The sequence below is a fragment of the Lissotriton vulgaris genome, chromosome 1_1 (assembly GCF_964263255.1).
Source record: "Lissotriton vulgaris chromosome 1_1, aLisVul1.2, whole genome shotgun sequence".
Taxonomy (NCBI): Eukaryota; Metazoa; Chordata; class Amphibia; order Caudata; family Salamandridae; genus Lissotriton; species Lissotriton vulgaris.
In genome coordinates this window covers 13,308,545-13,336,470 of record NC_141685.1, presented here as the reverse complement: position 1 = coordinate 13,336,470, position 27,926 = coordinate 13,308,545, and the positions used below count along the sequence as shown (strand labels likewise).

Genomic DNA, 27,926 nt, shown 5'->3' with positions numbered 1-27,926 from the left:
AATTGATATGTTCCTTGTGATGCGTCATGGTAAATTTATCGTGGTAGGTGTTTGCTTTGAGAAAGGCCACATATTGATCCAATTGTCCAACTGACCCAGACCAGAGACAGATCACATCATCGATGTACCTCCCCCAGTACACAATGTTATTGGTCCAGTGGGAGGCACCTCTGCCCCAAGCATGCTCCATCTCGAACCACCCCATAAAGAGGCCGGCGTAAAAAGGAGCAAACTTGGAGCCCATCGCAGTTCCATGTGTTTGTTGGAACCAGCGATTATCAAAGCGGAAAAATGTGTTAGTCAGAATGATGTCAATCACGGAGACTATCATCTCATTGTAATCATAGAGTCCTGCATCTATTTAATCCAGAAATGATTGCCCTGCCCTGATGCCGTATTCTTTATCAATACAGGTGTAGAGGCTTTCTACATCAAGAGTAACAAACAGTAAGTCATCTGACCAATCAAAGTCTCTAAATATTGTCAGGATGTCTTTACTGTCCCTAACATAGGATGTCAAGTTAGGGACATATTTCTGGAGTTTTAAGTAACCCTGGGCAAATTGCACGTAGTACAACAACATCCTCTGATGCTTTGAAAAGGCAATTTTACATGCTTAAAAGCATATAACCAATTCACAAAAAAGAACTTTTACGATCAAAACATTGGACAATGAGAGAGCTGATGATTTTGCCCCCCCCTAACCTAGGGGTAGGACCAAGCAGATACCTTGAACACAAAGAGCATAAACAATAAGCACATTTTGTTGTACTTCGGTGGTGGTCCCATCCTCTTAGGACCACCCCACACACAGTTATTGGCAAAAAACAATCCCAACCAATGGCCCTGCAAAGCATTATGGGACGAGATTAGCAGTGGGCAGTGAATATTATAGTATCCAATATCAAATTAATTCTACAAAGAGCTGCAGTTTACCTAGTCGTTACTAGATGTCCCTCACAAGTTAAATGCAAAACGATTGAAACCCTTTCATCAAGCATTTGCATTTGACTCATGAGGGACATCTAGTAACCACCAGGTGAACTGCAGCTCTTTGTAGAATTATTTTGATATTGGAAACTATATAATATTCACTGCCCACTGCTAATCTCATCGCATAATGCTTTGCAGGGCCTGTGGTTGGGAATGTTTTTTTGCCAATAACTGTGCTTGGGGTGGTGCAAAGAGGATGGGACCACCACCATATCGTTCAATAAGATGTGTTTTTTTGTTTTCAAGGCATCTGTTTGGTACTCCCCCTAGGTTAGGGAGGATTCCAAAATCATCACCTCTCTCACTGCTTGCTAATTTTTCAGTATCACTTTTGTGAAAGTACTATATGCACTTTAGTATACAAAGCTATCATACCTGGCACTGTGCAGGATGTTATTTGCAATTATTTATCATTGTTATCACAGTACAGACAAGTACACAGTGTCATCAGATACGCTACGCAGACTACTTGAAGATCAAAGTATACTACGTGAAGCTACATGTAGTGCTGCTATGCAAACTAAGCCCAGGCCTAGTTTTAAGTTTACAAATTGAGATAATTTTTCGGTGGGTGATCCCACCCCCAAAATTATTGGTCTGCCAGGTGGAAACTGTCCTCCCTTGTGCACCTTCAGTAGCACGTAAATACATGGAAAGGGCGGGCATTCAACGCACAAGAACTTGCACTCATCTTCAGTGAGTTGACCTGTCTCCCTCCATTCAGTCAGCTTAGCATTTATCAGAATCGTACTGTTTGGAAGGGGATTATTAGAAATTTCCCAATAGTGTACTTTGTTGTCAAGTTGTCTGGCTATTTCCTGCATGTAATCTGCATGGTTCATAACAACGATATTTCCGCCCTTATCGGCTTCTCTTATTACAATATTAGGGTCGTTGTTAAGTCTCTTAAGCGCCAATTTCTCAGCCGCAATGATGTTGTGAGCGGCTTTAGATGTGAAAGTTTTGGGGATTTCTAGGTCATAGAGGTCTTTTGCAACCTTGTCATGAAAAATATTGATCTTATGGTGGTAGGAATGAGTGGGTATGAAATTGGACTTGGGATGAAGTCCAGTGTCCACATTTGGGTCTTGGGTGATGTCCAGATCTTAAAGTAATGTAGGAATATCTAAGTCCTCATCCTCATTGAGAGTCAAAAGACAGTGCACACCTACAGTGTGTGTCCCAACACCCTGGTTACCAGTGATTCCCCCTGAATCATGTGGCCAGTTTAAAAAATAATCCTTCAATTTTAATACCTTGAAGAGCTCAATGTGTGTGTTTCGCAAACTCACACTCCTGCGTAAAGCAGAAATTGAGACCTTTACTCAGGGTGTTTACTTCATCAACATCTAAGACTTTATTCAAGAGATTAACAATCTTCAAGTCAGTATTAACATTTTGGCATAGCAAAGTATCCATAGTATCGCATGTACTCATAGTAGCTATTTCTTCGGTTTTGTCTCCATAGTCGCATTGCGGTGCGCAATCGTTTGCTGAATTACAATGTCACTGTGGATGGCTTGGCCGTGATAAAGGTGGTGAGTGCGGAAACAGCTTACCCTTACGAGATCTTTTATTCGTGGGTGACATTTCCGGCTGTGGACGCAAATTCTGGTGTGTTCCACACGTACACTCCCTCCCCTGTGCCGAATGAATATACTCCGTATCGGGCACAGGAAGTACCTATAGAGACTTGGCAGCATCGCATTTGGTTTGGTGGCGCCCTCCCCCATACTTTAACCGCTCCGAGGTTAGGTCCTTTGTCCATTTCAGGCGCAAATTGGCCTGTTTTGGCTGGATTTACTCCTCATTCTTTACACGGCAATTGTACCCTTGCTGAACTTCGGAGACTACATGTAGTCGCTATTGCTGTAATTCGAGCTTTAGTGCACTACATAACCCGTAATCTTCCGGGTGGGCCCCCGGGAGGTGCGGCGCTTCCGGCCGGACAGGGCGGTATGAAGTTCAGTCCCGTGATGGTCAATGCTGTAATGGGCAGGCGTCCCCAGGATAAGGATGATATTCCTTTCTGGCTTGCCGAGAAATTTGACCAGCTGGAAGCTGTATTTCCTAACACGTCTCCTGGTGACAAACACAGGATTCTGACCATTAGTTTGCCCAAAGACTAGGCCCCTGAGATCGGTGACTGTGAGACCTGGGGTAGAACATTTACGGCGGTCTATGCAAGGTGTTACGGCACTCCTTCTATGACTGTCCTGCCTACGGTCCTTAAATGTGTTCAGGATGAGCACGGACCTGAGTTTACGGTTGAATTGGGTATGCGCCTGTGTAGCACCTTTGATGTAGTTTGCGATCTCATACTTGCTAATGTCAAGGGAGATGCAGTGAACTTTCAGATGGCCAATGCATTGGCGGCGCTTTCCGATGCCGAGAAACCCCGGCAGTTGGCGAGGATTATTGTGGCAGTTTATAAAACCGTGGGTCGCAATAGTAGGGGACTCAAGCCTTTTTCTATTAAAGAGAAAACGCAACCACGAGGGCAGAAGTCTGAACCAGACGTTCAGCCCAAGTCCAAAAAACAAAATTGGCCAAAAAAACAAAAAAAGGGAAAGCAGTAACAGCAACAGAAACAGGAGTCTCGTCCTGCGTCTCCTTTGCCTGCACCCGCGGAACGTGTTTATGACTTGCGCGATCACGCGACGATTAAATCACCTGATCGATTTCAGGTTTCTGTCCAAACGCCCTCCTCGTTCCTTTCAGGAATCATCAGCCTCGGCGACCCCATGGTGGAGGAGGCGGAAGGGGACGGGGTGGCCAGCAAGGACGTGACCAGCCCCGCCCGAAAGAAGGTGCAGGAAAGCAGGAGAAGGTCGCCGCTTTAACAGCACACAAATATGCCACAGATAGTGAGACACAGCTTCGGAATCAGACATGGGCTCTGACCTTGCTGGACAGCGTGGCGGAGGTTACCATAGTGCGAGAGACCCTGCGTCCACTACTGCAGGTGACAGGGACTGACCGTTATGTTGTAATAGAAACAGCTGATACTAGAATTGCTCCCTCTGATAGACTTTTTGAAATTGTCCTGTTAATCGAAGGTGACATACAACGTACCATCAAAGGGGTATTTTGGGAAAATCTTTTGTCTACGTATGACATTTTGCTTTCGGAGGCTGACTGGCCCCCACCTTTTGTTCTCGCAGCTCCGCGAGGGGAGGAGGTGATCCTCCCCAGTTTCGTGCACACAGTCTCGAAGGAGCATGCGCTGAATTTTGCAGAAGAGTGGGCTAAGGCTTTAGCGCCGGCTCTGTACCATACACATTGTGGTTGGGATAAATTTTCCCCAAACCACGAGATTCCTTTACGGTCTCAGCCATAGCCTCAACCTCAATATCCCATTCGGCGTAAAGCTAAAGCTTCCATCGCGGCAATCCTTGAACAATTGGAATATCAAAGAGTGATTGAAACATGTGTGTCACCAATGAATAACCCTCTTTTTACTGTGACCAAGCCTGGCGGTTCATATTGTTTGGTATTGGATTACCGGCATTTGAACTCGCATTGCCGTACCTGTGCAGTACAGAATACTCACGGCTCTGCCTTGGTGGATAGTCTTGTGCGTAAGCGGTTTAAGACCATGCTTGACATTTCCACCGGTTTTTATGCCCGTTTGGATTGTCTAAGTTCCCAATGGACCTCCTTTACTTGCGGCGGTGTGCAAAAAACAATTTCGGCGTTTGCCTATGGGCTATAAGAATAGTCCTGGGATTTTTACTGCCCGCATAGTCTCTCTTCTAGAGAGGGTCGACCCAGATGCATGCTCGTATGTGGATGACATTTATCTCACAGACGACTAACTTTGAGAGCATCTATGTCGCGTTGATCGCTTAATTTGTAGCTTTGCAGACATGGGTTACAAATTCAATTTTGCAGAATCGCACATTGCAGAATATACAGTGTTGTTATTGGGCTAAGAGCTCAACAATAAGGGTAGAGGTTGTGCTCCTCACTTCCTGGAGAAATGCGCACAATTGCGCGCTCCGGCAACTCTGAAAAAATTACAGTTTTTACTCTGTTTTTTGAATTTTGGAAGAACTTACATTCCGGAATATGCCCAGCGTATCAAGCCGTTGTATGCTTTGATACAACCAACTTTTTCCAAATCATGCTGGCTGCCTGAGCATTCAGCTATTTTGCAATCCTTGCAGGCTGATCTGCTCGCGTCTAAATTCTTACTGACTCGTGACAACCACACCAACCTGGTGATAAGAATCATCCCAGGGATGGTGGGTTTCACGTACCTTACTTTTAATGAAGGAGACACAGTACCTATTGCTTACAAGTCACACTTTTACACTTCGGCTGAAATGCGATTTTCCACTGTGGAGAAAGTTTTAACGGCTGTACAGATGGCGATTGTTAAGGAGCGTGCTCTGTCACAAGGAAAATTTATGTTGGTTGTAACCCCGTGTCCTGCTTTGGAAGCAGTTACAAAAGCCAGCGTACCGAATTCAAAAGCTTTGCACCCTTGATGGATTCAATGGGCGGCTTCACTGACGTTCTCGGAGGTCACATTTGTGTTTTACGCCTCCTTACGTTCGCAGGAGTACTTACAGTATAAATTTGTTCAACCAGCTCCTTTAGCTATGCGACTTTTGGAGGATTTCCATTGCATCATTTACACTGATGGTTCGGCGCAGGTTGCGCATGGCTCTAAACATGCCTACGTTTCTGCATGCGCCATTGTGGTCGGTGCCATGATGAACGATGAGTTCAAGTCCAGGGTCTTGCACACGCAGATTCTAGGGGACTGCACCGCACACTTGACGGAGCTTCGTGCTCTGATGCTTGCGTTAGAGTATGCAGATCCTATTGTAATGACTCTTATTGTGAGTGATTCCTATTACTGTGTCCAGTCTTACAATGAAAACTTGTTCTTTTGGATTCAAAATGACTTTCGTGATTCCAAAGGTAGCACAATAAAACATAAAATGATCTGGGTTCGAGTGGTTGAGCTTAAAGAGCAGCTGCCACTTGTCTTTGTGATTCATACTCTTGGCCATCAGCGTGTTGGAGTTCACGCTGAGGGTAACTCGCTTGATGATGAAGCAGCGAAATCAGCGGTATCAACATATTTAGTTGCAGCAGTTACACGGTCCAAAAGAAAGATCGATGATGACATCTTGGCGGCAGTTGCTGCCACTGAAAAGGGAGGTAAATATCCTACGGGGTTCCCTTCGAAGTACACATACCACTTAAGTCCCGATAAGGTTCCTTATGTGAAAATTCCTGAAGTTGGTGAACGGTTGATTCCTAACTCGGATCGCAGGGCTACGTGGATTACTGCGGCACATGAAGGTGTGGCGTCTGCGCATGCGGCCGTCTCAGCCACTGTAGCTCAATTACAACAACGTTTCTGGTGGCAGGGACTGTACAAACAGACGCGCCACTATGTTCTTCAATGTGACATTTGCCAGCAGATTAAACCTTCGACTGCTACGCGTCTGTAATGGTTTCCAAGCAAGTTCTGCAGGAGCGTCAGGAATCGAAGAGTAATCCTCAGCCTTCCCCTACAGCCTTCTGACTCTATCAAACACTAGAGTATCGAAAGGCTCGCCAGGGGAAAACAGGGAGACAAAACAAGGAAAGGTTGGGGGAGAAATAATAGAGCTTGATGGTGGTCTTCAGGGTGGATGCGTGGCAACTCAGAGTGGATACTTGACAACAGGTAGGCTGGAAAGAAAGATAAGTATAACAGTCTATCTTTGCTAACCACAATATAAATCTACACCATCTCTATGATACATCTATGACCACTACATACCACATTTGTTTGCTTGGACTGTAGAACTGATGAGTAGGATATAATAAGGTGTTCGTCTTGAGCTATTACAAAGATGACAAAAACAATAGTAAATAACTCCTTCTAACTCTGCGCAGGTGAGTGTCAAGTATCTAAAGTGTAAACTCTCACTCTGTATGTTCTAGGAGGATACTGGTAGAACATCCAATATTCCTGTACATATGATTATGAGCAGGAGCCAATACCATGAATCTTGCATTAATATCTGTGAAACAGGACATGCATTCAGGTCTTCCACAATAGTCACAAAATAATTATTATATCATAAGGCAGCGCACAGCGCTGTTACCGTGATTCTGTGTAGAGTCGCCTGAAATATGCACCACAATCAGGTCCACGCAAGAACCCCAGAATACATATGTAGCTGGCCAAGGAATGGGTGAAATGAAGACGTGCACAGGAGAATCCAGCAACAAGTGAGGAATACTATGACCAAAATAGCAGTGCCCAGCCGGATGGCGGAGATAATCCCGGCCGCCGGGCGAAACACCAGGAGAAAATAGGAGGGGAAGAAAGGACCCTAGCTATCTGTGTGAACTGTAAGGGAGCCCAGCCGGATGGCGGAGATCAAACCCGGCCGCCGGGTGAAGCACCTGAGGACAAAAAGAAGAACAGAGGCTGAACCCAGCAGGATGGCGGAGAAGAACCCAGCCACCGGGCGGGGCTCAAGGAAAGGGGAAAGAGCGATGATTACAGCAAACACTGTAACTACCGCACAAGTGGACGTCAGGAGGAGAGACGTCTCAAAACCACAGATTCCGCTTTAGGAACTAAGGAAACCGTAGCCCACAAAACCTTGACGAGAGGGCAGGAATCACTCCAGAAGCCAAATGGAACCTAATCACAAACCGGAAGTCAAGCAATACAGAAACGGGACGGAACCCAAAATGGAAGGAGCTAGACGCAAGAACGTAAAGCATTGTTCTATTGTTCTTGGTGTCTTAAATAGTAAATACAATTAAAGGCACAGTGTTGTAGGAAAGTCAGGGCATGACAGCACACTCCACCCACAATGCACCCCTCCGGGTTTGGGCTTGTCAGGATATTTCCGATGAAACACACATACCAGTCGAGGTGCATGAATGTTAGAATCAGGTTCCCATGTGCACTCTTCAACTCCATAACCCTTCCAATGAATCAAGTACTGTAGGTTCTTCCCCACTCTACGGGAATCTAGTATGGCCTCAACCTCATACTCTTCAGAGTCCTGAATGGTTATAGGAGCAGGTTTCTTAGGCAGTCTAGTTCCCGGTTCAACCGGCTTCAACAGTGAAACATGGAATACCGGGTGGATCTTAAATGAAGGGGGAAGTTCCAATTTCATGGCCACAAGATTGATCATCTTTACCACCTTATAGGGGCCTATGTATTTGGGGTTGAACTTGCGTGGACCACCTAGTGCTATGTATCTTGTGGAGAGCCACACTTCATCTCCCGGTGTGTAAATAGGTTCTAAACTCCTGTGTAAATTTGCCCCTTCCGTGTATCTCACCTTTGCCATTTAGAGACTGTCTAATGCATTCTTATGTACCTGTTGTAGTCTTTCTACCCTATCAGTTGCTGCAGGGGTCGGACTATCTGTAGAGATTCCGGAAGGCAACAACTTAGGGTGGTAGCCATAAGAACAAAAGAATGGAGTGGTATTGATAGAGGAGTGTGGACTGTGTTGTATGAAATCTCAGCTAACCATACCAGCTCGTCCCAGTCCATTAGGGATTGCAACACCTGATTCCGTATGTATTGTTCAAAACACTGGTTAACCCTCTCCGTCTGCCCATCTGACTGCGGGTGGTGACTAGAGGATAATCGAACATCTATCTGGAGCAAAGAACATAAACACTTCCAGAAACGTGATACAAATTGGGCACCTCTATCAGAAACCAGGACAGAAGGGAAACCATGGAGTCGGACTATCTGTTGCATGAATACAGATGCCAATTCAACAGCTGTGGGCACCCCCCTCAAAGGCACGAAATTAGCCATTTTCGTGAATAAGTCTACCACTACTAACAAGGTATTGTTCTTCATCTTAGTGAGCGGTAACTCCACTATAAAATCAAGAGACACTGTATGCCAAGGGCCAGGGGGGAAGCTAAAGGCATGAGTAACCCCACTGGATTTAGGTGAGATACCTTGGTTTGAGCACATACATGACATGTCTTAACAAAGGATTCTATGTCTTTAAGCATAGTAGGCCACCAAAAACGGTCACGCACAGCTGGTTGTTTTCTTGATCCCTGGATGACCTGCCACAGGATGAGTATGATACCACTCTATAACCTGTTCCTGTAACTCCCTAGAGGGCAACACCACTCCCCCTTGTACACAAACATATCCTTCCATTGTGGAGGTCTCATGTGAGCCCACTAGAGTTGGCATATCTACTGAGGCCTGACTTTTCTTAACCTGAGTCACAAAATCTTCTTCAGTCTGTATACCTCCTATGATATTTGCGCTGGGAATTATAACAGTCTGTTCTACTGATTTTGTAGGGTGTTCACACCCCAATCGAGATAGGGCATCTGCTTTGCCGTTTCTTTTCCCTGGTCTCTGTTGAACGGTGAAGTCGTACTCACTGAAAAATTGGGACCAACGCAATTGTCTCATGGACAGAGCTTTAGCTGGCTTGATATATTGTAGGTTACGGTGATCTGTATACACTACAGCAGGATATCTAGCACCCAGTAGGTATTGCCTCCACTCCTCATACGCCTTCTTAATTGCTAGGAGTTCCTTATCTCCCACGGCGTAGTTATATTCAGCAGGGGTTAACTTATGTGAGTAATAGGCTACTGGATGACACTCTCCTGACACAGAATCCGCCTGAGACAGAACCCCTCCCACTGCCACTTGGGAAGCGTTCACCTCCACCACAAAGGGCAGGATTGGATCCGGATGACGCAAGACAGAGGCACCGGTGAAGGCCTCCTTAAGCAGCCGAAAAGAACAATCGGCCTCAAGGGACCATGTAAAAGGGACCCCCTTCTTCAACAAGGCCGTAATGGGCGATACCAGGGCCGAGAAATTTCGAATAAACCGTCTGTAGAAATTGGCCAGACCCAGAAAACTTTGGATTTCTTTTACGTTACGAGGAGCAGGCCATGCAAGAACAGCATCCACCTTGGTGGAATCCATGCGGAAGCCCCAAGGAGAAACAACATACCCCAAAAAGGGGACCTCTTGTGTGTGGAATGTGCACTTGTCTAACTTGCAATACAAGCGATTCTCCAGTAGACTTTCCAACACGTTGCGCACATGATGTATATGTTCTGTCATAGAAGGGGAAAAAATCAGCAGGTCATCTATATATGCAATCACATATATGTCAAGCATGTCTTTTAACCCTTCGTTTATGAAAAACTGAAACGCCGCAGGGGCATTACAAAGCCCAAAGGGCATCACAAGGTACTCAAAGAGTCCAAACTTGGTACAGAAGGCGGTCTTCCACTCGTCCCCCTCCTTGACTCGTACAAGATGATATGCCCCACGCAAGTCTAACTTGGTAAAAAATTGGGCATTGCCAATTCTGTCAAGGAGGGAGGCTATAAGAGGCAGAGGATAACGATTTTTTATAGTGACATCATTTAGCTTCCTATAGTCAATGCAACAACGAAGACCCCCTTCCCTCTTCGGAATTAAAAACAGAGATGAAGAAGCAGGGGAACGGGAAGGTCGGATAAAGCCTTTCTCAAGCATGAAGTCTAAATATTCTCGTAAATACACATTCTCTTTTTCTGTGAGAGCATAGACTCTGCTGCATGGAAATCTTGCTCCTGTCTCAAGATCAATACGGCAGTCATAGACCCTATGAGGAGGTAGGATCACAGCTTCTTTAGCATCAAAGACCGACTGTAGATCGTGATAACAGGATGGCAAGACTGAGCTGATCTCACAGCTTTCAACACTGATGGGTGCCTCTTCAATAGCTGCCCCTACTAGATGTGAACAAGTAACAGGGGGGAAAGTTATAGTAGAAGTTTCCCAATTTATGTTATGGTTCTGAGACCTCAACCAAGGAATACCCAGGAGCACCGGGAATTGTGGAGAACAGATTAAATCAAACATTATGTCTTCTTGGTGATCGGGTTCTATTGTCATGTGTAATGGTATTGTGCGATGTGTTACTGGACCAGAAATAAGAGAGCTGCCATCTATAGTGGTAACATTACTGGCTATCTCTCTTTTTGTACAGGGTATCATATTTTCCTTTGCCCACTACACATCCATATAGTTCCCAGATGCCCCGGAATCTATCATTACTAAAACATGTAGTCCATTTTCCCCCTGAGTCAGGTATGCAGACACATATAGATGATTAGTGGGGGTGGTGGTATATTCAGAGGAAGAGACTGTAAGGCCAGACCTACCCGGGATCCTCGTCTCACAAGATCCCAGGATTCCTAGTTTCCCGAATACTTTGATTGTGTAGGTTTAATAGGACATTCCTTTAGAAAGTGACCTGCCTTGCCACAATACAAACAGAGCCTAAGCGTTCTTCTCTGTCTTTCTTTGGGCGTCAGTGGTCCTTTTACTATGCCTATCTGCATAGGCTCACTATCATCGCTGGTTTTCTCTGACGTACTCTTTTTCTCTTTAATATAACATATCTGGTTTCGTGCTTTCCTCTCTCTTTCTTCCTTTCTTGTATTCGGTGTTCAATTTTAACTACCAAATCAATAAGATCTGTACAGAATGTCGGTAGGTCAACTATCTGTGAGAGGGCATCTTTTAAATCGTCTCTTAAGCCCCTGTAGAACATTGTACTGCGTTTCTATTCAGGCCAGTTGGATTCAACCACCAGCCTGTGAAATGATGTTATGTAAGCAACAAGATCTTTATTTCCCTGTTTAAGACTTAACAATTCAGTATCAGAAGAATGGGTATACATGTGTCTATCAAACAGTTTACGGAATTCTCTCCTGAATGCTGTGTAACTATGTAATAGTGGGTCGTCTCTGTCTACTAAAGGTATGGCCCAATCAGCAGCAGAACCACTCAGATATGATATTACAAAGGCTACCTTAGCCTGATCAGAGGGAAAGCAATTAGCTTTACAGGAAAAATATAACTGGCATTGACTAAGGAAGGCGGCGCATCACGCCGCATCCCCTGCATACCTTTCAGGGGGTGCTAGAGGAATGGAAGGAGGTGTAGTGACCTGTACAACTGATGTTCCTCCACCCGCAGCCCCTGTAGTTTGTTGTCTTTGCAGAGTATCTACCCTAGTAATCAAAGCTTGAGTTTCAACCTGCAAATTTCCTAACATGCCTGCTAAATCTGATAGGGAGACAGCTTCTAGATCCATTACTCTCGGGCAGAACACACCACGTGGGCTTTACATTCTGTAATGGTTTCCAAGCAGGTTCCGCAGGAGCGTCAGGAATCCGAAGAGTAATCCTCAGCCTTCCCGTATGGCCTTCCGACTCTATCAAACACTAGAGTATTGAAAGGCTCGCCAGGGGAAAACAGGGAGACAAAACAAGGAAAGGTTGGGAGAGAAATAATAGAGCTTGATGGTGGTCTTCAGGGTGGATGCGTGGCAACTCAGAGTGAATACTTGACAACAGGTAGGCTGGAAAGGAAGATAAGTATTACAGTCTATCTTTGCTAACCACAATATAAATCTACACCATGTCTATGATACATATATGACCACTACATACCACATTTGTTTGCTTGGACTGTAGAACTGATGAGTAGGATATAATAAGGTTTTCTTCTTGAGCTATTACAAAGATGACAAAAACAATAATAAATAACTCCTTCTAACTCTGTGCAGGTGAGTGTCAAGTATCTAAAGTGTAAACTCTCACTCTGTATGTTCTAGGAGGATACTGGTAGAACATCCAATATTCCTGTAGATATGATTATGAGCAGGAGCCAATACCATGAATCTTGCATTAATATCTGTGAAACAGGACATACATTCAGGTCTTCCACAATAGTCACAAAATAATTATTATATCATAAGGCAGTGCACAGCGCTGTTACCGTGATTCTGTGTAGAGTCGCCTGAAATATGCACCACAATCAGGTCCACGCAAGAACCCCAGAATACATATGTAACTGGCCAAGGAATGGGTGAAATGAAGACATGCACAGGAGAATCCAGCAACAAGTGAGGAATACTATGTCCAAAATAGCAGTGCTCAGCCGGATGGCGGAGATAATCCCGGCCGCCGGGCGAAACACCAGGAGAAAATAGGAGGGGAAGAAAGGACCCTAGCTATCTGTGTGAACTGTAAGGGAGCCCGGGCCGGATGGCGGAGATCAAACCCAGCCGCCGGGTGGAGCACCTGAGGACGAAAAGGAGAACAGAGGCTGAACCCAGCCGGATTGCGGAGAAGAACCCGGCCGCCGGGCGGGGCTCAAGGAAAGGGGAAAGATCGATGATTACAGCAAACACTGTAACTACCGCACAAGTGGACGTCAGGAGGAGAGACGTCTTAAAACCACAAATTCCGTTGAAGGAGCTAAGGAAACCGTAGCCCACAAAACCTTGACGAGAGGGCAGGAATCACTCCAGAAGCCAAACGGAACCTAATCCCACACCGGAAGTCAGGCAATACAGAAACGGGACGGAACCCAAAACGGAAGGAGCTAGATGCAAGAACATAAAGCGTTGTTCTGTTGTTCTTGGCATCTTAAATAGTAAATACAATTAAAGGCACAGTGTCGTAGGGAAGTCGGGGCATGACAGCGTTCGGCACGACACAGTTGTACATATCTAATAAACCACTAGGATGCGTTTATTTAGATCACTGCGGTCCTTTTTCTTCTGATACCGCGTATAAGTACATCTTAGTAGCAGTTGATTCATGCACACGCTTTGTGTGGGTATGGCCCCATCGCAGCGCTGATTCACGGACTGTCATAAAAGATTTGCGTGTCTTTGTAGGGATTTTTGCCTGTGGTTCCTTCCATTCGGATCAGGGTCCTGCTTTCGCCTCTATGGCGTATAAGGATGCTATGATTTCGTTGGGGGTCCAAATCAAGTTTTCGTCTCCGTTCAGACCTGAGGGAAACAGTGTAGTGGAACGAATGAACCGTGACTTAGAGCAATCTTTGACAGCACGAGTTATAGGCACTGGCAGAAACTGGTTGGCCTATCACAATGGCGTACAGCGTGCACTTAATAATCTCCTGAGAAGGTCTCTGGGTGGACGGACCCCATACGAAATGCTCTTTGGTATCAAGATGTACGTCGCGGACCTTAACGGTCTAGACTGCATGGCCCAAGCCACAACCTTTGACGTAGATGAACATTGCAATGTTTTACAGGATCTACCAAAGACCAGAGACAGTCTTGCAAAGGAACATTTGCCCTCCACATCAGATGCTGAGTTGCAGATCCCGGTAGTTGGCTGGCTACCACAAGTTGGAGAACTGGTTCGAGAGAAGATCGATAACAAGAAAGAATATGGTCCTTCCTATCGAGCTCCGGTTCCCATGCTTGGAGTGAAGGGCACAAGAACAGTCATTTTACCACCACTTCCAGGTCGTAAGGAAAACAGGTTTATCTCAATTGACAATGTCAAGATACACAGTGTGGCCGATTCTTCTTAGTATGACACCGGCGGTCTCCTGTCCTTCGGTTGTGAGAAACTCTGTTTTGGCCACTACTTCTAATGCTGAACCAGAAGTGGCCCTCGAGATACCTGCTGTTTCCAGTCCTTTAATAAGTACTTTGCCTGGTGATAAAGTTGATGAACTTAATTACACTTATCCAACTGGCTTATCTATGCCCGATTTGCAGACACGTTTGGCCACAGAATCCAAATTTTCTTTTGACTCTGTTTCACATAATTCTACAACGCCCTCACGTTTTGCAATATATGCAAGCTTATTTAAAAAACATTTTTTAATCCCCCCTTGGACATATATCTGGCTGGTACTTTTTTCGATTTACCTTTTTATGTCAATTGGTTTTGTGTTTTATTTTTTGCGAATTGTCAACGGACACTATGTCGAGGAGAGAACTTGCATTCGAAATCTTAATGGAACTTTGGCCCCGCTTGCCTCTTCGCATTCAGCACACAGACTGAAGAGAGACTTGACTTTTGTTAACATCACTGCTTGGCCTGTCCTTGATGGGATTGTGTGGGATGCGGTTACATTTCAAATCCATGGCCCTACTGAGGTTGTTAATGTCCCTAATGTGCGCAGGGTAAACATGGGAGATGTGGTTAAACAAAACATACGTTCTGATGATTGGGATATTCAGGCCGTAGAGGCGTTGTTTTCTGATTTGAAATAATATGCTGCCTTTGATGCTGAAGATTTATACTTGGATTCTGCTAATTATGGTGAATTATTTTGCTTCCAACATTTTGGCAACCATTATCTGCATAAAACAAGTTCCAGAAGGGGTACTGTAAATTACACACAGTGTGAGCATTGCCCACCTCCTTTAAAAGGCAGTTTGAGTACTTTTTTGAAAAAGTACACTTATTTTACCGACTTTAATCAGTCCAATCCCGAGTCTTTTTATTTTAAAATGACAGAGAAGTCCATGTCCAAGGTTAGACTTACCGATATTAAATTGTTGTATTCGAAGTCCTTTCTAGACAAGTTGGCTGTAGAAGGCTACGAGCTATGGAAGGAAACAATTGACCTTAAATCCGTTTGGGGTTCTAAAAGATGACAGGTACAAGGCACTGAGGCTTTGCAACGAGCATGTCTCATCCCAAATCATATGTTGTTTTTGAATTCTAGCATTTCGCAAACAACATGCTTTGGATTAGCTACTTCTAAAAAATTAAATACACCTACCGTCCCTGATTTAGAAGAATATTCTGGTTGGAGTAATACTACACATTTTTCCATTAGAGAATTGCAAACTCTAGCGCAAAATTCGTCCTTTAACATATCCAGTTTGGATCCAAACGGTTGGCTGATGTGGCACAGAAGTTCAGATTCATGCCAACGTCGTTTTCTGGGTTTAGCTGATGGATTTACACAAGTCAGGCCTGATCCCCATTTTGAAACTGACCATTCTGTCACCACTTATTCAGTAGGCAAATTATGTCAGAATTGGCTGAAACATTCTACCTTGGCTGCAGTTAAACTACATCTGTCCAAGCTGACTGATGATGTGGATTTAAATGATTTCATAAAAGGCCCGGCTAGTGGTAGATCTAAAAGATGGATATATGCGATTTACAATGAAATCTGGAAGATATCACAAATTGAGTCTGCTACACGCCTTAGAGCTATTGATCAAGCTAATTTAGAAAAAGTGCTTGCAGTTGTAGATAATAGTATTAACATGCTTTCTTCCCGAATTTACACGTTAAATAATATTGTGTCTTCTGTTGTTGATATTGTGCAAGAAGAAGTGTCTGTGTTATACCATGGTCAAAATCAATTGCGTTCCATTATGCAATTTGCGTGGACACAGCAGACGCTTAAGGCTGGTAAGGTGCCTTGGAATTACATGAACGTGTCCTCTCTCTTTTTCAATGTGAGTCCTTACTGTTCTCTGTGGCAAAGGCCACTGCTGCGACGTGGCTTATCCACGGGTTAATCACATTACCATTTGCTTTGTACAAATTTACAAATTGTATGTGATATATTGCAATAGGCCGATATGAGCCACTGGGTAGTTTGTTTCTTCATGGGGCGTAGTCCCTTCCATTCACTTACAGATGCCTTAAAGACGGGAAAGAAGTTTATCTTAAAAGGGAGGAGTGCACAGAAACACCAGATCACTCATTAATATGTAGACACATTCAATTACATGGTTCTTGCAACCAAGAACGGTCAAATTTAGCCTGTGTTTTGAAAGGTACTCCCGTTCCCGCAATCGTCCCCACTTTCACATTACTTGCAAATGGCGGTTATTTACTTTTGAATAACGAAGACTGTTGTGGGTTCATTAGAGGTATCACTTATGTGGTTACAGTATCGGAACGTGTTGTGTGTTGCAAAAACGTTCTGTATCCTCCTACACATGGGAATTCAGATGTTTCCATCTGGCCGCGAATCCCAACCTTGACGGCAGAGTTCAATGGTATGGGTAGAATAAGAGCCCTTTTGTCTCAAAAAGAAGTGGCCCTGAGTTCGGCTCGTGAAACATTCGTCCTTCACGTAGCTAACACCCGCACAGAGGTACAGGCGTTATTGAATACTGACTTGCCATTGCATTTCAGCGAGCTGATTTATTCAATCTTTAATGCCTCCTCCACTTCTGGCCTCGCACACTTTTTTAAAATAGTTAGCAGTGGTCTCGTGACTTCCTTTGAGAAGATATTTGGAGTCATTCCTGCTTTCTTTCGTTCTATATTTCCGAGCTTATTTGGTGGTTTTCCTGTTATGCTGGCGCTGGCTGCAGGCGTTCTGGTGATATTTTGTTTTATTAAAAATGGATGCCCATCCTGTGATACACGTCGCGCAGCCCCACCTGGCACTATTTCACAACAGGATGCTTGAATACTATGGCACGCTGCCGCTTGCGACCTTAAGCGCGGCATATGGATTATCGTTTCGATTTTCCTATTTCACATGTGTCCAGCCTGTGTTTCATTTCCCGAGCTGCGATTTCAACTGGGCCATTGATTTATGCCTCTGCACGACGGTGTCAACTGGCGTTGATTTTAATCATCTGATGAGTCCCGTAGTTACTCACGAGTTGGTTTGTTCTGGCGAAAGGATTATGGCCTTATCAGCGATGCATGGACTAATGGGTCATTGGAACATTCTCGCGGCAGCGCAAGATTTCTTGGCACAGAGCTATATTGAGAACCCGCCGAGTTGTCCTCTGATGATGCTAGAGGCTCCGGTGCTGGAGGAGCACGTATGCTCTTTCCCACTATTGAATTGGATGGCTGAACTGTTTTCGGAGGATGACGGTGACTTCATGCTGGAGGCTGTTGCTACATATTTTGCATATTCGGTCCTGTCCTGAAGGCTTTCGAAGCTTTTGATAATAACCTGTTCTTAATTACAATTTTTTTTTGCGAATTATGCGTGCATTTTCCCACAACCCAGAGCTATTGACTTGAGAAAAAGTGAACAATGGGTTGGCGAGTTGGAATTTTTTGAATTGTTTTTTTAACCTGATTTTGAATATTGGGCCTGGCCCATCGTTCTTGAATTCTGCTTTCATGATGTGCCCCGTGCCTTATCTTATCTTATCTTATCTTATCTTATCTTATCCCCTGCTCGGATCATGGGGGATTGTCATATAGTTACTGCTCACCTATATACCGTGTTAAGTTAGCATGAGCTTATTAAATGTTTAAATACCATTTTACCTTTTGCTGCTTCTGCACACAACACATAATTGTTGTTTTAGCTTTCAGCCTAGAAGGACATTGTGATTTACACGAGAATAATATGTTATTGCTCTGATATCAGCTTTGCTTGGTAAAATATGTCTGTACAGTAAGTGCTGAAGCTTTCAAGGATAACTCGACAGAGTGTTGTTGTGAGGTCTGATCTTCGCACCTTCCTAGACATAACATAAATGCAGCTGCTGCCAAAATCTAGCTTTAGGCGCATTTTATATTGCTTTGCTAAGAGCACACGACACACACTTGATGGTGCTTCGCATGCAGAGAGCTGGTGGAAGATAATGTGATCCTCTGCCACTAAGAACTTGAGGTATGGGGCCGCCCTGCTAAAACCCAAAGAGACCTTCTTAGATATAATATAATATGCTAGTTAGGGAGGGTGAGAATTAGGTGCTGTTAACTCCTTTTCATTTCAACATATTAGCATGTTGTCACCTTTTGCCTTTAATGGACTAGTAACTACGCTGATAACTTTGCTTCTTATAATATGTTTGCTTGTATTATCTAAGATACTGCGTTTGAGAACACTGCATTAGTAAATAAATATTTCAAATGTGCACGTGGCCTCTTTTACTCCACGTTCTGGTTTGAATTGATTGTATAACGAAAGAGTGTTCATGTGTTCCACGTGACCTGAGGTATTCTAAGTTTATGTTCTGGTTTGTCTAAACATTGGGAGTTTGTTATGACCAATGAGACACTGTAGCTAGCTCGGTAAGGGAATTTTGGGTACTGAGGTGAGTATTGGGCCACCCTAATTCACTGAGGTTCCAAATCTGTATGAATAGTTCTGTAGGAGAACGGAATCCCTGCTACACTGGAGTCTGTGGTCCCTGGACTCTGAGGCAACAATAAACACCAGGTCCGGCTGAGAGCGGCTCCCGCGAAGTGGGGGGCGTGAGCTATCAAGTAGCGCTGTGGGCGGTGGGCATTCCTAACACAGGTGGAGAGCGTTAGTGGGCTTCTGGAGTCTGTGGTCCCCGGGCTCTGAGGCAACAATAAACACCAGGTCCGGCTGGGAGAGGCTCCCGCGAAGCGGGGGTCGCGAGCCGTCAAGTAGCACTGTGGGCGGTGGGAGTTCCCAACACAGTTGGAGAGCGTTAGTGGTCTTCTGGAGGTTGTGGTCCCCGGGCTCTGAGGCAACAATAAACAACAGGTCTGGCTGTGAGCTGCTCCCACAAAGCGGGGGCCGCGAGCCGTCAAGTAGCGCTGTGGGCGTTCCCAGCACAGGTGGCGAGCGTTAGTGGGCTTCAGGAGTCTGTGGTTCCCGCGCTCTGAGGCAACAATAAACACCAGGTCCGGCTGCAAGAGGCTCCCGCGAAGTGGAGGCCGCGAGCCGTCAAGTAGCGCTGTGGGCGGTGGGCGTTCCCAACACAGGTGGAGAGCATTAGTGGGCTTCTGGAGTCTGTGGTCCCCGGGCTCTGAGGCAACAATAAACACCAGGTTCGGCTGCGAGCGGCTTCCGCGAAGCGGGGGCCAGGAGCTGTCAAGTAGCACTGTGGGCGGTGGGCATTCCCAACAAAGGTGGAGAGCGTTAGTGGGCTTCTGGAGTCTGTGGTCCCTGGGCTCTGAGGCAACAATAAACACCAGGTTCTCTGTGAGCGGCTCCCGCGAAGTGGGGGCCGTGAGCCGTCAAGTAGCGCTGTGGGCGGTGGGCGTTCCCAACACAGGTGGAGAGCGTTAGTGGGCTTCTGGAGTCTGTGGTCTCCGGGCTCTGAGGCAACAATAAACACCAGGTATTTAGTGAGACATTTTAAAGTCGTCACTTAGACAGAAAATCACATTGCTACTAAATCCTCCATTCGGACACTTATACATGCACTCAGTTTTCAAGGCAGATTGCTATATATATATATATATATATGAGTTATTAACTCACCGCTGTATTGGTATTATGAGAAAGCACAGGCAAATGTATTTATACATATAGTATTTTTTCTATGTCCATCATCATTGACATGTGACTGCACGTTATCACTTTAAAAGGGCAAAAGCAATTTGTATCGCCATGTGACCAAGGCCGCTGGGACGGCCGAAACGCGTCATGACACACTATCTGATGGCTGAATAAAAGAATGCTGAGAAAAAGCTGGTCCTTGCCTCGTGTCTCTTTGTGAGGAGCGCTGCTGCGAGGTATTTGCAGATGTTTATCGGCATGGGATTGCTGCCGATTTTGGACCCCCTCCTCAGAAAGCTGGCTTCACTACAAGCAGTCCTTCGTCGCCTGGCAACCCCTGAGCTCCTTCCTCGTGGGGGAGATTTGGCGGGGGCCCCTGGGGCACTTTGAATATCCCATTCAAGGGAAGGAGTGGAGCCATCCGACTCTGCAACGTGCGTACAGGAGACGCTGAAGAACGCTAAAGAGATTCCGCGCCGTGAGGCTGTGTCAGAGCGGGCGCAGCTGGGGGATCACCGTGCTTTGTGGCGCCGTGCGGCGCCGAACTACTAAACAGGCAGCTGATCCCAATTTGCGTCCTGGATGGAACAGCGAGTGGTACGCAGTGGAGAGAAGCATATACGGTGACAGTCGGAGTGTGGAGGTACGTGGCGAACCGCTTGAGTCAGCGGCTGCTGACATAGACTATTGAGGCGTAATTAGGCGGTTTGTGTTACACGTTATTCAGCACCTTTCAAGTATCAGCCATCAGCTAGAAGATGTCAGGCGATGTACGGAGGGCCCGTGAGCTCGCTGCACAAGCAATGTTTACTGACGATATTGAGCAGGAGGTAACTGCTGAGAAGGAAGTCGGTGCAGGGGGGTCTGAGGGAACTGCTACGAGTACCGCCAGAGACTTGTTCAAAGAGTTGGAAAAACTGAAAAGGAATGAACAATCAAAGTGGTGGGAAGCCCGCTCCCTCAAAAGATACCTTGATGTAGGGAGAGTTCCTAGAGGACTTCGCATCATGCTGGCCCCGAGCTACGAAAACCCCAACCCCCTAATGATGGAGGAATGGGGTCAGTGCAATCTTGAATCCTCACGGAAATTAATGCAGATCTTAGTGAAGTTTGCTGAAATTGATGGCGAGGAACTTCAAACTAAGATAGACACTCTTGAGGAGAAAATAAAAGCACTGCAAGGTGACAAGGAAAACCCGCAGACCACCAAAATGAGGAATGAAATGTTATCCAGACTTTCAAAGGAGGAAGAAAAAATCAAGACAAGAAAAATATATAAATTTAAAAGAGACCGGGACGACTACGCGAATGGCCAAATATTCACTTTTGCACGACGATATGACAACTTAAGAAGAGCCACAGCAAGCAAGAGAGGAGCAGCCAGTACAGGGGCAGCACCGGCAGAATCTGAGGAAATATCTATTTATAGCTCGGCTGCAGAAAGCGGTTCAGACAATGAAGGGGCAAGAGGCAATGTTGTTTTGACGATGGGGGAAGAGTTGGCGGTCTTGAAAGATGGCAGAAAAACAACCCGCACAAGATCGCACTTCCAGGGAAAAGTGTCCCAACCAAGTCCCAACGCAGGAGGGGCAGAAGAAAAGCAGCCAAACAAAGGCGAGCCAACCAAGCGGGCACGAGGCCGAGGACGGGGAAGGAGCAAGAAACCCCTGGCCTAGTCGAAGACAACAGTATGGTTTCTTCAACAACTGCAATTGGCTGTGATGGTGATCAATCCAGCAAGAAGAAACAAGCTAAGTCCATAATCAACCTCAGCCCAATACAACTATCAGCTGCGGAAGAGCAGCTTTTAAGCTTAGGTTTGAGCTTTTGCCCTGAGTCCAATTTCTCGTATACCACCACGAGGGCAGACATATACAGATTCATAAGGAAATTAAAATTTAAAAAACAATTCCTAAATAAGACAGCCAGCACAAAAAATGCTCCAACAAGATCCACAACCAGCACCTCTGAATTGGCAGTCAGTGACCTAAACCTGCATCATGACGTGTGCCAGTTGGGGATTGATGAGGCTATGGGGACACAGGAAATAGTGGCGTCTAGTGGTCAAATGAAACCGATCACCCCATTTAAGCCCAAGTCCAAGTACATTCCCCTGGCGGCACGTGATGGCCTTGACTTATTTAGCGATGTTGTGGTGCAACAAGTGAAAAAGATGGCTTTAAAGACTGACAATAAGAGGCGTCAATTCACGAACCAGGAAAGGAAAATAAATCAATTATCCACCAAATTGAAAAATGCTGAAGTTATTGTTCGAAATTCAGACAAAGGCGGGAACATTGTTTTGTGGCCCACCACGGAGTACCTTGAGGAGGCTCACAGGCAATTAGATGACCCACAATGTTATACTAAAAGCAACCCCCAGAAATATAGGGGAATGTTGGAGGCTCTATGTAAGAACCTGGTAGCTTGGAAGGAGCTTGGTATGTTAAGCGGAGATGAGTTCAAGTATGTTAAAAATGATCATCCACTCACTCCATATATTTATTTCATACCAAAAGTCCATAAGAGTATCTCCAAACCTCCAGGCAGACCCATAATCGCAGCATGTGGTGGCCCTTTGGAAAACCTCTCAAGGTACATTGACTACTTTCTGCAGCCACACATGAAGTCCTTAAAGTCATATGTACAAGACTCCAGTGACTTTCTGCGAAAATTGGAGGATATAGCATGGAGCCCTGACCTGTTGTTGGTAACGTTGGACGTCAGTTCATTATACACATGTATAAAGCACAAAGATGGCCTGCGTGCATGTGAGTATTACCTTAGCCGCAGGCCCATGGAACTGGCCCAACACACCAAAATGCTTTTAGAAATGTTAACATTCTGCCTCAACAACAATTTCTTCATTTTTAACGGACAAATGTACCAACAAGTCCAAGGTGTAGCAATGGGGGCCAGTTTCTCCCCTAGTTATGCGTGCCTCTTTATGGGGTGGTGGGAGGAACTGGTCCTCCTGCGCAAATTTGAAGAATATTGCACCACAAACATCACTTGTTGGCTCAGATTTATTGATGACCTTTTTATTGTATGGCGTGGTTCCGAGGAAAGTGTTTTTAAGTTCATACATGAAATCAATGACAATGATCTTAATTTGCATTTTACCTCTGATGTAAGCAGGGAATCGGTGACATTTTTAGATGTACAGGTTTTTATATGTAATAATGTCATTACCAGTACTCTTTTTAGAAAACCGACGGCAGGTAATAGTCTTTTACATGCCACGAGTGCTCATCCCCAACATCTAGTCAAATCAATACCCTACGGCGAGATGCTACGCATCCGCCGTATTTGCAGTAACTATGAAGACATGATTATAAAACAACAGGAAAGTTTTCAAAGATTTGTAGATAGGGGTTACACTGCTAAAACAGTCAACACTGCTATAAAGAAATCCAGGGTAAAAGAAAGAGGTGATTTGTTGACTAAAAAAGAGACACAAAGTGATAACATCAATGAAGTTAGACTCATTCTGACCTACTCCAAACAAGAGAAAGAACTTAGAAGTATCGTCAGAAGAAACTGGCACTTTGTAAAAGATGACCCCATGATTGGCGATGTGATGCCCCCTAATCCATCTATTACTTTTCGCAAAAGCTTTAGCATGGGCTCCATCCTTTCAAAAAATAGTCAAGATTACATAGGCAAGGAGCCATGGAGACCCACGAGCAGGGGTTTCTATAAATGCTTGGCTTGCAAAGCCTGCCAACATGGTGTCAACACCAAGACATTTACAACAGTAATCCCAAGAACTACAAGGGACATAAAACAACACTTAACCTGTAGAACGGAGTACTGCTTGTATATACTGGAATGCGACTGTAAGCTCAAATATATTGGTAGCAGCAAACTGCAAATTCATAAGCGTATTCTACAACACTTGCGCGCCATTTTAAATAAGGACCAGAGTTATCCAGTGGCCAGACACTTTGAGGCATGTCACAATAGTAAGCCTCAGTGTCTTAAATATTTTGCCATTGAGCCCGTCCCGCTTACCAGAAGAGGAGGCGACAGGGAGGCGTGTATGCGCAGGCTTGAAACCAAATATATTTTAGAGTTTAATTCAAAGTGGCCGGGAGGTCTTAATACCACAGAGGACCTCCACACATACCTATGACCACTTCATGATAATGTCACTCTGCAGCCATATAGTAATTACCATGATACAACCATAGTCTGAATCATAGGAGGAGATGGTCCGCACCGTGCACTTTGTTTACATATTTATGTCTATATTGTAATATACTATGCATAATTTATATATTGAGTGTACAAAATTTGGGTGTGTGTGTATATATATGAATTGATTGATTTTAGCCGTCGTTTTAATTATTAGGGTAATGTTTTTTATCCTGATTTTTGATGTGATAGCTGATCTTAGTCATGTTACCGATTCCCTCGTTTTTAGATTGTGTTTTTATGGTGTGATTTTTTCTATATGTGCAACATTGATTATGTATGACAATATCTTGTCTTGAACATGGAAGTAAAATTCCCCTCCACTACCTCAGTACTGTACAACCCTCCAGCACCAGCCACTTTGACTGCACGATGTCACTTTAGATGAAGAAATTATATTTATTTTCTCCAATTGACACGAAGCCATTTTAAATCAGGTGCAATAATATGGCAGTAGGTAAGAATGAATCGTTAGCACTCCCAAAAAAAGCCAAGGCAGTGCATTCTCTTCCTCTGAGCCCTAATTGGCTGGTACAATTTTCGTCATGTATTCATTTCTTCTTTTTTCTTTTAATAGGTCCTTAGAGATTAAATCAGGTTTTCCTTCTTTGGATCTTTTTTTCACTACTATCATTTAATAGTGGTGATTATTAATAATATTTTGCATTATAAATTAATACACACGGGTAAGCACACTTTTCGCACAACATTTTCTAATACATTTGATGGACTACATGGTATACCTTTTCTCATTACCATTTTGAAGAGTTGTAGGTATTTAGGCAGTAATACATTTTTAAGTGTTAAACTGATAATACTCTTCGTATATTAAACTGAAGTTGCATTATATATGTATATTTATAATCCTTTTGATACAGTACGCAAATTGTGATTAATTTATGTATTCATACAGTTATTAACTCACCGCTGTATTGGTATTATGAGAAAGCACAGGCAAATGTATTTATACATATAGTATTTTTTCTATGTCCATCATCATTGACATGTGACTGCACGTTATCACTTTAAAAGGGCAAAAGCAATTTGTGTCGCCATGTGACTAAGGCCGCTGGGACGGCCGAAACGCGTCATGACACACTATCTGATGGCTGAATAAAAGAATGCTGAGAAAAAGCTGGTCCTTGCCTCGTGTCTCATTGTGAGGAGCGCTGCTGCGAGGTATTTGCAGATATATATATATATATATATATATTCACTGAAAAAACCATAGGTTTTACACCAGTTATAGTTAGGAATTAGCATTTAAAAAAACTATTAAAGTCCCTGAAAAAACCATAGGTTTGACACCAGTTATAGTTAGCTGAAAATTTTACTGACATAAAACCATTGAAATATCCACGTTATAGTTAGTTGGATTCACTATAACTTGCGCGCCTGCAATGCACTGCTGATGACGTCACATATTACATCACTCATGACATGGTTAGTGACATCACTCATGACATCACTGATGACACTATCCAGTGAATGTGTGTCTTTCTGAAAACAAATATGTTTTATATATGTATATGTAAAGGTCGATGGAAGAATAAATGTTTAAATAAGTGTCTTAATGGATGTTTTTTTTTTTTTAAATTGATTGGTTAACTGGCTTATTAGGTGTATCTTAGTGAATACATATATTAGCAAGTATTGTTTAAATATTTAAATGTTTGTATCAGTGTTTCACTTTGTGTATAAGTGGCTGCATGGGTTGGTGAGTAGCTACATGTGTGTGTATATGGGTTATTAGATGGGTTTTTTTAGTATCAGTATGAGTGTCTGTATGGTTTGGTGGGGGTGTTACTTAGCACATAGATGCATCAATGACTGACTCACTGTTTGTATGTGTTTTGAAGACAGCATATATGCAGGACTGTATGGGTGGATGAGTGTGTATATGTGTATGTTAGTGAGTGAATGACTGACTCACTAGTGTCTTTATCAGTAACTACATATGTTTTAATCTAGTATATGTGAGTATTGATGTATATAATTGAGTATATGTGAGAGTGAGAGATTGAAAGAGTTCTTGTTTAAATAAGTATGTGTTTGTATAAGTGATTGTTTAAGAGAGTAAGTATGTGTAAGTTTCCTTAGAAGTAAGGTGGTAGTGTGTATATAGCTGTATATGCAAATAAATGGATGTTCAATAGTTTATTTGCATGTGTGATTATGTGTGTGAGTAACTTTTGGATGACTGTCGGTGTGTAACAGGATGTATAGGTGTTTCACTACATATGATGAGTGAATATATGTATGAGTGACTATATAGAACTGTTGGTGAATGAGTGGATGTGTATGTAGATGGTGGTATTACTGAATTTGTTGTTGTAACTGGTATGGGTATCTCTATTTTTTTGAAAATGTTAGTTTCTATTTTTGAATATGTATTTCAAGGGTTACATTACACTGAAAGGAGGTCTGTCACTCTGTCACTCTGTCACAAGGATGGTGTCATCAGTGATGTCATGAGTGATGTCACTGACCATGTCATGAGTGATGTAATATGTGACGTCATCAGCAGTGCATTGCAGGCGCGCAAGTTATAGTGAGTCCAACTAACTATAACGTGGGAATTTCAATGGTTTTATATCAGTAAAATTTCCAGCTAACTATAATTGGTGTAATAACCTATGTTTTTTTTCAGTGAATTTAATAGGTTTTTTAAATGCTAATTCCTAACTATAACTGGTGTGAAACCTATGTTTTTTTCAGTGAATTTAATAGGTTTTTTAAATGCTAATTCCTAACTATATAAGGCCTGAAACCTATGTTTTTTTAGTTAATTTCAAAGGTTTTTTTAATGATAATTCCTAACTATATAAGATCTGAAAGCCCACCAGGAATCTCCAATATGCGCCAGGGGACTGCATTGCAGAGAGGTGTAATGAAGCCACGCCCCTTTTTACACCTCTCTGCAACGCAGCCCCCGTGCATGTTTGAAGAGGGGGAACTAATTCCCCCTGCATACTGGGGGCCCCTGGGGTCAACTAGCCCACATGGAACCTCCAGTATGCGCCAGGGGCTGCATTGCAGAGGTGTAATGAGGCTATGCCCCTTGTTACACCTCTCTGCAACGCAGCCCCGTGCATTTTTGAAGAGGGGGAACTAATTCCCCTTGCATACTAGGGGTCCCTGGGGGCCAACTAGCCCACCTGGAACCTCCAGTATGCGCCAGGGGGCTGCATTGCACAGAGGTGTAATGAGGCTATGCCCCTTTTTACACCTCTCTGCAACGCAGGCCACTGGCGCGTTTGCAGAGGGGGGACTAATTCCCCTTGCATATTGGGGGTCCCTGGGTCATATCTGCCCAAACACCGATATTCCGAACGATTGAAAATGACTTTTCTTGAGAAACATTTGGATTTGGATTATCATGTCCTATACTTTGGAATTTTTGAAAGACTGACTTTGAGGATGCTATAAATTACTCAAGTCTGCCCTAATTGTGTGGGTAAAATTGATACCTAGTCACTTTGAATAAGAATGTACTTACGTCTCGTCTAACATTTGGAAGAAATATCTAGTTATATGGCAACAAGATACTGACATAACTTGAAGGAAATAAGAACGCCCTGAAGAAGTTCTGTTGTACAGAACGAAACGTTTCGGCTGGCTGTGGTACATAAACTTAAGGAAAATAAAAGCATTCGAATATACACCAAGATTCAGCGCTTCAATAAGGACTCTAAGTGATATGATTTGATTGGACTTATTG

The 27,926-nt window shown here is 44.0% G+C and overlaps 1 protein-coding gene and 1 pseudogene across 1 annotated transcript in view; both read left to right on the top strand.

Annotated features, from left to right (window-relative positions):
* The window catches only part of LOC147736959 (NACHT, LRR and PYD domains-containing protein 12-like), a 769,506-nt gene that overhangs the window by 614,759 nt on the left and 126,821 nt on the right, over positions 1-27,926 (top strand). The window lies entirely within an intron of this gene.
* Positions 27-6,956, top strand: LOC147736960 (uncharacterized; annotated as a pseudogene).